General features: G+C 49.5%; 4 non-coding genes across 4 annotated transcripts; all 4 read right to left on the bottom strand.

Moving 5' to 3' along the window:
- Positions 1 to 7,754: 7,754 nt before the first annotated feature.
- Positions 7,755 to 7,828, bottom strand: Trnaa-agc (transfer RNA alanine (anticodon AGC)). The gene has a single exon. It is a non-coding gene; the product is annotated as a tRNA-Ala (tRNA).
- A 1,387-nt stretch (positions 7,829 to 9,215) lies between these two features.
- Trnaa-agc (transfer RNA alanine (anticodon AGC)) lies at positions 9,216 to 9,289 on the bottom strand. The gene has a single exon. It is a non-coding gene; the product is annotated as a tRNA-Ala (tRNA).
- Positions 9,290 to 12,169: 2,880 nt separating this feature from the next.
- Trnaa-agc (transfer RNA alanine (anticodon AGC)) lies at positions 12,170 to 12,243 on the bottom strand. The gene has a single exon. It is a non-coding gene; the product is annotated as a tRNA-Ala (tRNA).
- A 1,398-nt stretch (positions 12,244 to 13,641) lies between these two features.
- On the bottom strand, positions 13,642 to 13,715 carry Trnaa-agc (transfer RNA alanine (anticodon AGC)). The gene has a single exon. It is a non-coding gene; the product is annotated as a tRNA-Ala (tRNA).
- Between the last annotated feature and the right edge of the window lie 373 nt (positions 13,716 to 14,088).

Below are 14,088 nucleotides of genomic sequence, written 5' to 3'. Positions count from 1 at the left end.
ACGTCGCGCCAAAGCGAATGAGCACATTTCGCCTACGGCTTAGGCCGCTCTTCTAGTGTGGCTGCCCTGTGTCTGCAGGCAGCGAGGGGCTGCAAGCTTCCTGTGTTCGCACCTATATCACCTGTGCTTTCGTTGTCAGAGACAGACTATCGCAAAACATACAACTCACTCCATGAATTGATTGCTACGGCATCTGTTATCAGCAGTCACAACCAGCAACACCAGTAGCAGCCGACTGCACGCAAAGAATGGGAACGTGCAGTGGGATTTACGTGAAATCGGCGCAATTGTGGATGCTAATCGTTCGCTTGTATCTGCCTACACACCTCTGCCGGTTGGGAATTATTCCACTTGCATCGCAAGGTGCGCATGTAGGTGTGTTAAAAATTCTGGAGGCGCTGGGTATCGATCCCAGTACCTCTCGCACGCTAAGCGAGCGCTGTACCATCTGAGCTACGCCCACCCCCCCCGATAACTAGTAGTGCTACATACAGTCATATCAACGTCACAGACCCTTGCACTCCCATTATTCCGCAGACAAACACTACTCTCTATGTATCAGTGAGGGTGTCTTTCAGGTTTCGTGCATTCTGTATCGAATCGTAGTTGGCCACAATGAAAGTGGCACGCATAACGTCGAAAATAGAGTTCAGACACCGCTCTGAGTAAGACGAACGTGTTGTCCACCTCTAGACTTCAATGACGTTAAGCCGTGATACCTAAGACAGATCTGCACTCGATGACACCACGATAACAGCCGGTCCCCACACTTACATCTTGCTCTCCTTATGACAGTATACATCATATCAGTCTGTGACGCTGGTTTTGCAACTTCTTGCGTGCGTTTATGTTCGCTGCGACCAACACTTGCCATGCACTGACCACAAAACATGGAGGAGCAGGGGCTTGAAACCGAGACCGTTCACACGCTAAGCGAACGATCTGCCAACTGAGCTACAGCTACACACACGACCAAGCCTGGCTATTCTCCATTCTTTGCGACTCTGATGTGCACGGACACGATGGTTGGTTGGTTTGTAGCGGCGAAGGTACCAGAATACAAAGGCGCGGACACGTTCATATACACAAGAGTTCCAAGTAGTTTCGATGCTCTGGTATTACGAATGCAAATTCCGTCTGTTTTGAACGTCTTAAATTGAAAGGGCGGTCACAAATTGGTCCATTTCACTCCTTGTCCACAATCACACAGCACCTGAGGTAACAAGCACATCTCAAGCCCCATTGTGCTCTCCATTGTCCATGCCAACTCAGTGCCTCGCTCTTTGCTACTGTGTCAAACTCTTGTCGTCCAACTGCAAAACACTGGGACACAACAAGTTTCCGCTTCCCCTTTGCACTGATCGTACTACGAAACGCTCCCCAAACTTGGCAATCACCCATGCAGATGACTTTTCCGACTTTACACGACGCTCACGCAACGCTCACGCTAGTGACAGCCTTATTTATAGTTCGACGTCGCGCCAAAGCGAATGAGCACATTTCGCCTACGGCTTAGGCCGCTCTTCTAGTGTGGCTGCCCTGTGTCTGCAGGCAGCGAGGGGCTGCAAGCTTCCTGTGTTCGCACCTATATCACCTGTGCTTTCGTTGTCAGAGACAGACTATCGCAAAACATACAACTCACTCCATGAATTGATTGCTACGGCATCTGTTATCAGCAGTCACAACCAGCAACACCAGTAGCAGCCGACTGCACGCAAAGAATGGGAACGTGCAGTGGGATTTACGTGAAATCGGCGCAATTGTGGATGCTAATCGTTCGCTTGTATCTGCCTACACACCTCTGCCGGTTGGGAATTATTCCACTTGCATCGCAAGGTGCGCATGTAGGTGTGTTAAAAATTCTGGAGGCGCTGGGTATCGATCCCAGTACCTCTCGCACGCTAAGCGAGCGCTGTACCATCTGAGCTACGCCCACCCCCCCCGATAACTAGTAGTGCTACATACAGTCATATCAACGTCACAGACCCTTGCACTCCCATTATTCCGCAGACAAACACTACTCTCTATGTATCAGTGAGGGTGTCTTTCAGGTTTCGTGCATTCTGTATCGAATCGTAGTTGGCCACAATGAAAGTGGCACGCATAACGTCGAAAATAGAGTTCAGACACCGCTCTGAGTAAGACGAACGTGTTGTCCACCTCTAGACTTCAATGACGTTAAGCCGTGATACCTAAGACAGATCTGCACTCGATGACACCACGATAACAGCCGGTCCCCACACTTACATCTTGCTCTCCTTATGACAGTATACATCATATCAGTCTGTGACGCTGGTTTTGCAACTTCTTGCGTGCGTTTATGTTCGCTGCGACCAACACTTGCCATGCACTGACCACAAAACATGGAGGAGCAGGGGCTTGAAACCGAGACCGTTCACACGCTAAGCGAACGATCTGCCAACTGAGCTACAGCTACACACACGACCAAGCCTGGCTATTCTCCATTCTTTGCGACTCTGATGTGCACGGACACGATGGTTGGTTGGTTTGTAGCGGCGAAGGTACCAGAATACAAAGGCGCGGACACGTTCATATACACAAGAGTTCCAAGTAGTTTCGATGCTCTGGTATTACGAATGCAAATTCCGTCTGTTTTGAACGTCTTAAATTGAAAGGGCGGTCACAAATTGGTCCATTTCACTCCTTGTCCACAATCACACAGCACCTGAGGTAACAAGCACATCTCAAGCCCCATTGTGCTCTCCATTGTCCATGCCAACTCAGTGCCTCGCTCTTTGCTACTGTGTCAAACTCTTGTCGTCCAACTGCAAAACACTGGGACACAACAAGTTTCCGCTTCCCCTTTGCACTGATCGTACTACGAAACGCTCCCCAAACTTGGCAATCACCCATGCAGATGACTTTTCCGACTTTACACGACGCTCACGCAACGCTCACGCTAGTGACAGCCTTATTTATAGTTCGACGTCGCGCCAAAGCGAATGAGCACATTTCGCCTACGGCTTAGGCCGCTCTTCTAGTGTGGCTGCCCTGTGTCTGCAGGCAGCGAGGGGCTGCAAGCTTCCTGTGTTCGCACCTATATCACCTGTGCTTTCGTTGTCAGAGACAGACTATCGCAAAACATACAACTCACTCCATGAATTGATTGCTACGGCATCTGTTATCAGCAGTCACAACCAGCAACACCAGTAGCAGCCGACTGCACGCAAAGAATGGGAACGTGCAGTGGGATTTACGTGAAATCGGCGCAATTGTGGATGCTAATCGTTCGCTTGTATCTGCCTACACACCTCTGCCGGTTGGGAATTATTCCACTTGCATCGCAAGGTGCGCATGTAGGTGTGTTAAAAATTCTGGAGGCGCTGGGTATCGATCCCAGTACCTCTCGCACGCTAAGCGAGCGCTGTACCATCTGAGCTACGCCCACCCCCCCCGATAACTAGTAGTGCTACATACAGTCATATCAACGTCACAGACCCTTGCACTCCCATTATTCCGCAGACAAACACTACTCTCTATGTATCAGTGAGGGTGTCTTTCAGGTTTCGTGCATTCTGTATCGAATCGTAGTTGGCCACAATGAAAGTGGCACGCATAACGTCGAAAATAGAGTTCAGACACCGCTCTGAGTAAGACGAACGTGTTGTCCACCTCTAGACTTCAATGACGTTAAGCCGTGATACCTAAGACAGATCTGCACTCGATGACACCACGATAACAGCCGGTCCCCACACTTACATCTTGCTCTCCTTATGACAGTATACATCATATCAGTCTGTGACGCTGGTTTTGCAACTTCTTGCGTGCGTTTATGTTCGCTGCGACCAACACTTACCATGCACTGACCACAAAACATGGAGGAGCCAGGGCTTGAAACCGAGACCGTTCACACGCTAAGCGAACGATCTGCCAACTGAGCTACAGCAACACACACGACCAAGCCTGGCTATTCTCCATTCTTTGCGACTCTGATGTGCACGGACACGATGGTTGGTTGGTTTGTAGCGGCGAAGGTACCAGAATACAAAGGCGCGGACACGTTCATATACACAAGAGTTCCAAGTAGTTTCGATGCTCTGGTATTACGAATGCAAATTCCGTCTGTTTTGAACGTCTTAAATTGAAAGGGCGGTCACAAATTGGTCCATTTCACTCCTTGTCCACAATCACACAGCACCTGAGGTAACAAGCACATCTCAAGCCCCATTGTGCTCTCCATTGTTCATGCCAACTCAGTGCCTCGCTCTTTGCTACTGTGTAAAACTCTTGTCGTCCAACTGCAAAACACTGGGACACAACAAGTTTCCGCTTCCCCTTTGCACTGATCGTACTACGAAACGATCCCCAAACTTGGCAATCACCCATGCAGATGACGTTTCCGACTTTACACGACGCTCACGCAACGCTCACGCTAGTGACAGCCTTATTTATAGTTCGACGTCGCGCCAAAGCGAATGAGCACATTTCGCCTACGGCTTAGGCCGCTCTTCTAGTGTGGCTGCCCTGTGTCTGCAGGCAGCGAGGGGCTGCAAGCTTCCTGTGTTCGCACCTATATCACCTGTGCTTTCGTTGTCAGAGACAGACTATCGCAAAACATACAACTCACTCCATGAATTGATTGCTACGGCATCTGTTATCAGCAGTCACAACCAGCAACACCAGTAGCAGCCGACTGCACGCAAAGAATGGGAACGTGCAGTGGGATTTACGTGAAATCGGCGCAATTGTGGATGCTAATCGTTCGCTTGTATCTGCCTACACACCTCTGCCGGTTGGGAATTATTCCACTTGCATCGCAAGGTGCGCATGTAGGTGTGTTAAAAATTCTGGAGGCGCTGGGTATCGATCCCACTACCTCTCGCACGCTAAGCGAGCGCTCTACCATCTGAGCTACGCCCACCCCCCCCGATAACTAGTAGTGCTACATACAGTCATATCAACGTCACAGACCCTTGCACTCCCATTATTCCGCAGACAAACACTACTCTCTATGTATCAGTGAGGGTGTCTTTCAGGTTTCGTGCATTCTGTATCGAATCGTAGTTGGCCACAATGAAAGTGGCACGCATAACGTCGAAAATAGAGTTCAGACACCGCTCTGAGTAAGACGAACGTGTTGTCCACCTCTAGACTTCAATGACGTTAAGCCGTGATACCTAAGACAGATCTGCACTCGATGACACCACGATAACAGCCGGTCCCCACACTTACATCTTGCTCTCCTTATGACAGTATACATCATATCAGTCTGTGACGCTGGTTTTGCAACTTCTTGCGTGCGTTTATGTTCGCTGCGACCAACACTTACCATGCACTGACCACAAAACATGGAGGAGCCAGGGCTTGAAACCGAGACCGTTCACACGCTAAGCGAACGATCTGCCAACTGAGCTACAGCAACACACACGACCAAGCCTGGCTATTCTCCATTCTTTGCGACTCTGATGTGCACGGACACGATGGTTGGTTGGTTTGTAGCGGCGAAGGTACCAGAATACAAAGGCGCGGACACGTTCATATACACAAGAGTTCCAAGTAGTTTCGATGCTCTGGTATTACGAATGCAAATTCCGTCTGTTTTGAACGTCTTAAATTGAAAGGGCGGTCACAAATTGGTCCATTTCACTCCTTGTCCACAATCACACAGCACCTGAGGTAACAAGCACATCTCAAGCCCCATTGTGCTCTCCATTGTTCATGCCAACTCAGTGCCTCGCTCTTTGCTACTGTGTAAAACTCTTGTCGTCCAACTGCAAAACACTGGGACACAACAAGTTTCCGCTTCCCCTTTGCACTGATCGTACTACGAAACGATCCCCAAACTTGGCAATCACCCATGCAGATGACTTTTCCGACTTTACACGACGCTCACGCAACGCTCACGCTAGTGACAGCCTTATTTATAGTTCGACGTCGCGCCAAAGCGAATGAGCACATTTCGCCTACGGCTTAGGCCGCTCTTCTAGTGTGGCTGCCCTGTGTCTGCAGGCAGCGAGGGGCTGGAAGCTTCCTGTGTTCGCACCTATATCACCTGTGCTTTCGTTGTCAGAGACAGACTATCGCAAAACATACAACTCACTCCATGAATTGATTGCTACGGCATCTGTTATCAGCAGTCACAACCAGCAACACCAGTAGCAGCCGACTGCACGCAAAGAATGGGAACGTGCAGTGGGATTTACGTGAAATCGGCGCAATTGTGGATGCTAATCGTTCGCTTGTATCTGCCTACACACCTCTGCCGGTTGGGAATTATTCCACTTGCATCGCAAGGTGCGCATGTAGGTGTGTTAAAAATTCTGGAGGCGCTGGGTATCGATCCCAGTACCTCTCGCATGCTAAGCGAGGGCTCTACCATCTGAGCTACGCCCACCCCCCCCGATAACTAGTAGTGCTACATACAGTCATATCAACGTCACAGACCCTTGCACTCCCATTATTCCGCAGACAAACACTACTCTCTATGTATCAGTGAGAGTGTCTTTCAGGTTTCGTGCATTCTGTATCGAATCGTAGTTGGCCACAATGAAAGTGGCACGCATAACGTCGAAAATAGTGTTCAGACACCGCTCTGAGTAAGACGAACGTGTTGTCCACCTCTAGACTTCAATGACGTTAAGCCGTGATACCTAAGACAGATCTGCACTCGATGACACCACGATAACAGCCGGTCCCCACACTTACATCTTGCTCTCCTTATGACAGTATACATCATATCAGTCTGTGACGCTGGTTTTGCAACTTCTTGCGTACGTTTATGTTCGCTGCGACCAACACTTACCATGCACTGACCACAAAACATGGAGGAGCCGGGGCTTGAAACCGAGACCGTTCACACGCTAAGCGAACGATCTGCCAACTGAGCTACAGCTACACACACGACCAAGCCTGGCTATTCTCCATTCTTTGCGACTCTGATGTGCACGGACACGATGGTTGGTTGGTTTGTAACGGCGAAGGTACCAGAATACAAAGGCGCGGACACGTTCATATACACAAGAGTTCCAAGTAGTTTCGATGCTCTGGTATTACGAATGCAAATTCCGTCTGTTTTGAACGTCTTAAATTGAAAGGGCGGTCACAAATTGGTCCATTTCACTCCTTGTCCACAATCACACAGCACCTGAGGTAACAAGCACATCTCAAGCCCCATTGTGCTCTCCATTGTTCATGCCAACTCAGTGCCTCGCTCTTTGCTACTGTGTCAAACCCTTGTCGTCCAACTGCAAAACACTGGGACACAACAAGTTTCCGCTTCCCCTTTGCACTGATCGTACTACGAAACGCTCCCCAAACTTGGCAATCACCCATGCAGATGACTTTTCCGACTCTACACGACGCTCACGCAACGCTCACGCTAGTGACAGCCTTATTTATATTTCGACGTCGCGCCAAAGCGAATGAGCACATTTCGCCTACGGCTTAGGCCGCTCTTCTAGTGTGGCTGCCCTGTGTCTGCAGGCAGCGAGGGGCTGCAAGCTTTCTGTGTTCGCACCTATATCACCTGTGCTTCCTTGTCAGAGACAGACTATCGCAAAACATACAACTCACTCCATGAATTGATTGCTACGGCATCTGTTATCAGCAGTCACAACCAGCAACACCAGTAGCAGCCGACTGCACGCAAAGAATGGGAACGTGCAGTGGGATTTACGTGAAATCGGCGCAATTGTGGATGCTAATCGTTCGCTTGTATCTGCCTACACACCTCTGCCGGTTGGGAATTATTCCACTTGCATCGCAAGGTGCGCATGTAGGTGTGTTAAAAATTCTGGAGGCGCTGGGTATCGATCCCAGTACCTCTCGCACGCTAAGCGAGTGCTCTACCATCTGAGCTACGCCCACCCCCCCGATAACTAGTAGTGCTACATACAGTCATATCAACGTCACAGACCCTTGCACTCCCATTATTCCGCAGACAAACACTACTCTCTATGTATCAGTGAGGGTGTCTTTCAGGTTTCGTGCATTCTGTATCGAATCGTAGTTGGCCACAATGAAAGTGGCACGCATAACGTCGAAAATAGTGTTCAGACACCGCTCTGAGTAAGACGAACGTGTTGTCCACCTCTAGACTTCAATGACGTTAAGCCGTGATACCTAAGACAGATCTGCACTCGATGACACCACGATAACAGCCGGTCCCCACACTTACATCTTGCTCTCCTTATGACAGTATACATCATATCAGTCTGTGACGCTGGTTTTGCAACTTCTTGCGTGCGTTTATGTTCGCTGCGACCAACACTTACCATGCACTGACCACAAAACATGGAGGAGCCGGGGCTTGAAACCGAGACCGTTCACACGCTAAGCGAACGATCTGCCAACTGAGCTACAGCTACACACACGACCAAGCCTGGCTATTCTCCATTCTTTGCGACTCTGATGTGCACGGACACGATGGTTGGTTGGTTTGTAACGGCGAAGGTACCAGAATACAAAGGCGCGGACACGTTCATATACACAAGAGTTCCAAGTAGTTTCGATGCTCTGGTATTACGAATGCAAATTCCGTCTGTTTTGAACGTCTTAAATTGAAAGGGCGGTCACAAATTGGTCCATTTCACTCCTTGTCCACAATCACACAGCACCTGAGGTAACAAGCACATCTCAAGCCCCATTGTGCTCTCCATTGTTCATGCCAACTCAGTGCCTCGCTCTTTGCTACTGTGTCAAACTCTTGTCGTCCAACTGCAAAACACTGGGACACAACAAGTTTCCGCTTCCCCTTTGCACTGATCGTACTACGAAACGCTCCCCAAACTTGGCAATCACCCATGCAGATGACTTTTCCGACTCTACACGACGCTCACGCTAGTGACAGCCTTATTTATAGTTCGACGTCGCGCCAAAGCGAATGAGCACATTTCGCCTACGGCTTAGGCCGCTCTTCTAGTGTGGCTGCCCTGTGTCTGCAGGCAGCGAGGGGCTGCAAGCTTCCTGTGTTCGCACCTATATCACCTGTGCTTTCGTTGTCAGAGACAGACTATCGCAAAACATACAACTCACTCCATGAATTGATTGCTACGGCATCTGTTATCAGCAGTCACAACCAGCAACACCAGTAGCAGCCGACTGCACGCAAAGAATGGGAACGTGCAGTGGGATTTACGTGAAATCGGCGCAATTGTGGATGCTAATCGTTCGCTTGTATCTGCCTACACACCTCTGCCGGTTGGGAATTATTCCACTTGCATCGCAAGGTGCGCATGTAGGTGTGTTAAAAATTCTGGAGGCGCTGGGTATCGATCCCAGTACCTCTCGCACGCTAAGCGAGTGCTCTACCATCTGAGCTACGCCCACCCCCCCGATAACTAGTAGTGCTACATACAGTCATATCAACGTCACAGACCCTTGCACTCCCATTATTCCGCAGACAAACACTACTCTCTATGTATCAGTGAGGGTGTCTTTCAGGTTTCGTGCATTCTGTATCGAATCGTAGTTGGCCACAATGAAAGTGGCACGCATAACGTCGAAAATAGTGTTCAGACACCGCTCTGAGTAAGACGAACGTGTTGTCCACCTCTAGACTTCAATGACGTTAAGCCGTGATACCTAAGACAGATCTGCACTCGATGACACCACGATAACAGCCGGTCCCCACACTTACATCTTGCTCTCCTTATGACAGTATACATCATATCAGTCTGTGACGCTGGTTTTGCAACTTCTTGCGTGCGTTTATGTTCGCTGCGACCAACACTTACCATGCACTGACCACAAAACATGGAGGAGCCGGGGCTTGAAACCGAGACCGTTCACACGCTAAGCGAACGATCTGCCAACTGAGCTACAGCTACACACACGACCAAGCCTGGCTATTCTCCATTCTTTGCGACTCTGATGTGCACGGACACGATGGTTGGTTGGTTTGTAACGGCGAAGGTACCAGAATACAAAGGCGCGGACACGTTCATATACACAAGAGTTCCAAGTAGTTTCGATGCTCTGGTATTACGAATGCAAATTCCGTCTGTTTTGAACGTCTTAAATTGAAAGGGCGGTCACAAATTGGTCCATTTCACTCCTTGTCCACAATCACACAGCACCTGAGGTAACAAGCACATCTCAAGCCCCATTGTGCTCTCCATTGTTCATGCCAACTCAGTGCCTCGCTCTTTGCTACTGTGTCAAACTCTTGTCGTCCAACTGCAAAACACTGGGACACAACAAGTTTCCGCTTCCCCTTTGCACTGATCGTACTACGAAACGCTCCCCAAACTTGGCAATCACCCATGCAGATGACTTTTCCGACTCTACACGACGCTCACGCAACGCTCACGCTAGTGACAGCCTTATTTATATTTCGACGTCGCGCCAAAGCGAATGAGCACATTTCGCCTACGGCTTAGGCCGCTCTTCTAGTGTGGCTGCCCTGTGTCTGCAGGCAGCGAGGGGCTGCAAGCTTTCTGTGTTCGCACCTATATCACCTGTGCTTCTTTGTCAGAGACAGACTATCGCAAAACATACAACTCACTCCATGAATTGATTGCTACGGCATCTGTTATCAGCAGTCACAACCAGCAACACCAGTAGCAGCCGACTGCACGCAAAGAATGGGAACGTGCAGTGGGATTTACGTGAAATCGGCGCAATTGTGGATGCTAATCGTTCGCTTGTATCTGCCTACACACCTCTGCCGGTTGGGAATTATTCCACTTGCATCGCAAGGTGCGCATGTAGATGTGTTAAAAATTCTGGAGGCGCTGGGTATCGATCCCAGTACCTCTCGCACGCTAAGCGAGAGCTAAGCGAGCGCTCTACCATCTGAGCTACGCCCACCCCCCCGATAACTAGTAGTGCTACATACAGTCATATCAACGTCACAGACCCTTGCACTCCCATTATTCCGCAGACAAACACTACTCTCTATGTATCAGTGAGGGTGTCTTTCAGGTTTCGTGCATTCTGTATCGAATCGTAGTTGGCCACAATGAAAGTGGCACGCATAACGTCGAAAATAGAGTTCAGACACCGCTCTGAGTAAGACGAACGTGTTGTCCACCTCTAGACTTCAATGACGTTAAGCCGTGATACCTAAGACAGATCTGCACTCGATGACACCACGATAACAGCCGGTCCCCACACTTACATCTTGCTCTCCTTATGACAGTATACATCATATCAGTCTGTGACGCTGGTTTTGCAACTTCTTGCGTGCGTTTATGTTCGCTGCGACCAACACTTACCATGCACTGACCACAAAACATGGAGGAGCCGGGGCTTGAAACCGAGACCGTTCACACGCTAAGCGAACGATCTGCCAACTGAGCTACAGCTACACACACGACCAAGCCTGGCTATTCTCCATTCTTTGCGACTCTGATGTGCACGGACACGATGGTTGGTTGGTTTGTAGCGGCGAAGGTACCAGAATACAAAGGCGCGGACACGTTCGTATACACAAGAGTTCCAAGTAGTTTCGATGCTCTGGTATTACGAATGCAAATTCCGTCTGTTTTGAACGTCTTAAATTGAAAGGGCGGTCACAAATTGGTCCATTTCACTCCTTGTCCACAATCACACAGCACCTGAGGTAACAAGCACATCTCAAGCCCCATTGTGCTCTCCATTGTTCATGCCAACTCAGTGCCTCGCTCTTTGCTACTGTGTCAAACTCTTGTCGTCCAACTGCAAAACACTGGGACACAACAAGTTTCCGCTTCCCCTTTGCACTGATCGTACTACGAAACGCTCCCCAAACTTGGCAATCACCCATGCAGATGACTTTTCCGACTTTACACGACGCTCACGCAACGCTCACGCTAGTGACAGCCTTATTTATAGTTCGACGTCGCGCCAAAGCGAATGAGCACATTTCGCCTACGGCTTAGGCCGCTCTTCTAGTGTGGCTGCCCTGTGTCTGCAGGCAGCGAGGGGCTGCAAGCTTTCTGTGTTCGCACCTATATCACCTGTGCTTTCGTTGTCAGAGACAGACTATCGCAAAACATACAACTCACTCCATGAATTGATTGCTACGGCATCTGTTATCAGCAGTCACAACCAGCAACACCAGTAGCAGCCGACTGCACGCAAAGAATGGGAACGTGCAGTGGGATTTACGTGAAATCGGCGCAATTGTGGATGCTAATCGTTCGCTTGTATCTGCCTACACACCTCTGCCGGTTGGGAATTATTCCACTTGCATCGCAAGGTGCGCATGTAGGTGTGTTAAAAATTCTGGAGGCGCTGGGTATCGATCCCAGTACCTCTCGCACGCTAAGCGAGCGCTCTACCATCTGAGCTACGCCCACCCCCCCGATAACTAGTAGTGCTACATACAGTCATATCAACGTCACAGACCCTTGCACTCCCATTATTCCGCAGACAAACACTGCTCTCTATGTATCAGTGAGGGTGTCTTTCAGGTTTCGTGCATTCTGTATCGAATCGTAGTTGGCCACAATGAAAGTGGCACGCATAACGTCGAAAATAGAGTTCAGACACCGCTCTGAGTAAGACGAACGTGTTGTCCACCTCTAGACTTCAATGACGTTAAGCCGTGATACCTAAGACAGATCTGCACTCGATGACACCACGATAACAGCCGGTCCCCACACTTACATCTTGCTCTCCTTATGACAGTATACATCATATCAGTCTGTGACGCTGGTTTTGCAACTTCTTGCGTGCGTTTATGTTCGCTGCGACCAACACTTACCATGCACTGACCACAAAACATGGAGGAGCCGGGGCTTGAAACCGAGACCGTTCACACGCTAAGCGAACGATCTGCCAACTGAGCTACAGCTACACACACGACCAAGCCTGGCTATTCTCCATTCTTTGCGACTCTGATGTGCACGGACACGATGGTTGGTTGGTTTGTAGCGGCGAAGGTACCTGAATACAAAGGCGCGGACACGTTCGTATACACAAGAGTTCCAAGTAGTTTCGATGCTCTGGTATTACGAATGCAAATTCCGTCTGTTTTGAACGTCTTAAATTGAAAGGGCGGTCACAAATTGGTCCATCTCACTCCTTGTCCACAATCACACAGCACCTGAGGTAACAAGCACATCTCAAGCCCCATTGTGCTCTCCATTGTTCATGCCAACTCAGTGCCTCGCTCTTTGCTACTGTGTCAAACTCTTGTCGTCCAACTGCAAAACACTGGGACACAACAAGTTTCCGCTTCCCCTTTGCACTGATCGTACTACGAAACGCTCCCCAAACTTGGCAATCACCCATGCAGATGACTTTTCCGACTTTACACGACGCTCAGGCAACGCTCACGCTAGTGACAGCCTTATTTATAGTTCGACGTCGCGCCAAAGCGAATGAGCACATTTCGCCTACGGCTTAGGCCGCTCTTCTAGTGTGGCTGCCCTGTGTCTGCAGGCAGCGAGGGGCTGCAAGCTTCCTGTGTTCGCACCTATATCACCTGTGCTTTCGTTGTCAGAGACAGACTATCGCAAAACATACAACTCACTCCATGAATTGATTGCTACGGCATCTGTTATCAGCAGTCACAACCAGCAACACCAGTAGCAGCCGACTGCACGCAAAGAATGGGAACGTGCAGTGGGATTTACGTGAAATCGGCGCAATTGTGGATGCTAATCGTTCGCTTGTATCTGCCTACACACCTCTGCCGGTTGGGAATTATTCCACTTGCATGGCAAGGTGCGCATGTAGGTGTGTTAAAAATTCTGGAGGCGCTGGGTATCGATCCCAGTACCTCTCGCACGCTAAGCGAGCGCTCTACCATCTGAGCTACGCCCACCCCCCCGATAACTAGTAGTGCTACATACAGTCATATCAACGTCACAGACCCTTGCACTCCCATTATTCCGCAGACAAACACTACTCTCTATGTATCAGTGAGGGTGTCTTTCAGGTTTCGTGCATTCTGTATCGAATCGTAGTTGGCCACAATGAAAGTGGCACGCATAACGTCGAAAATAGAGTTCAGACACCGCTCTGAGTAAGACGAACGTGTTGTCCACCTCTAGACTTCAATGACGTTAAGCCGTGATACCTAAGACAGATCTGCACTCGATGACACCACGATAACAGCCGGTCCCCACACTTACATCTTGCTCTCCTTATGACAGTATACATCATATCAGTCTGTGACGCTGGTTTTGCAACTTCTTG

This window comes from Schistocerca gregaria, chromosome 3 (assembly GCF_023897955.1).
Source record: "Schistocerca gregaria isolate iqSchGreg1 chromosome 3, iqSchGreg1.2, whole genome shotgun sequence".
NCBI classification, from domain to species: Eukaryota; Metazoa; Arthropoda; class Insecta; order Orthoptera; family Acrididae; genus Schistocerca; species Schistocerca gregaria.
Note: the sequence above shows the minus strand (reverse complement) of the source record. Positions and strands in the feature narration are given on the sequence as shown.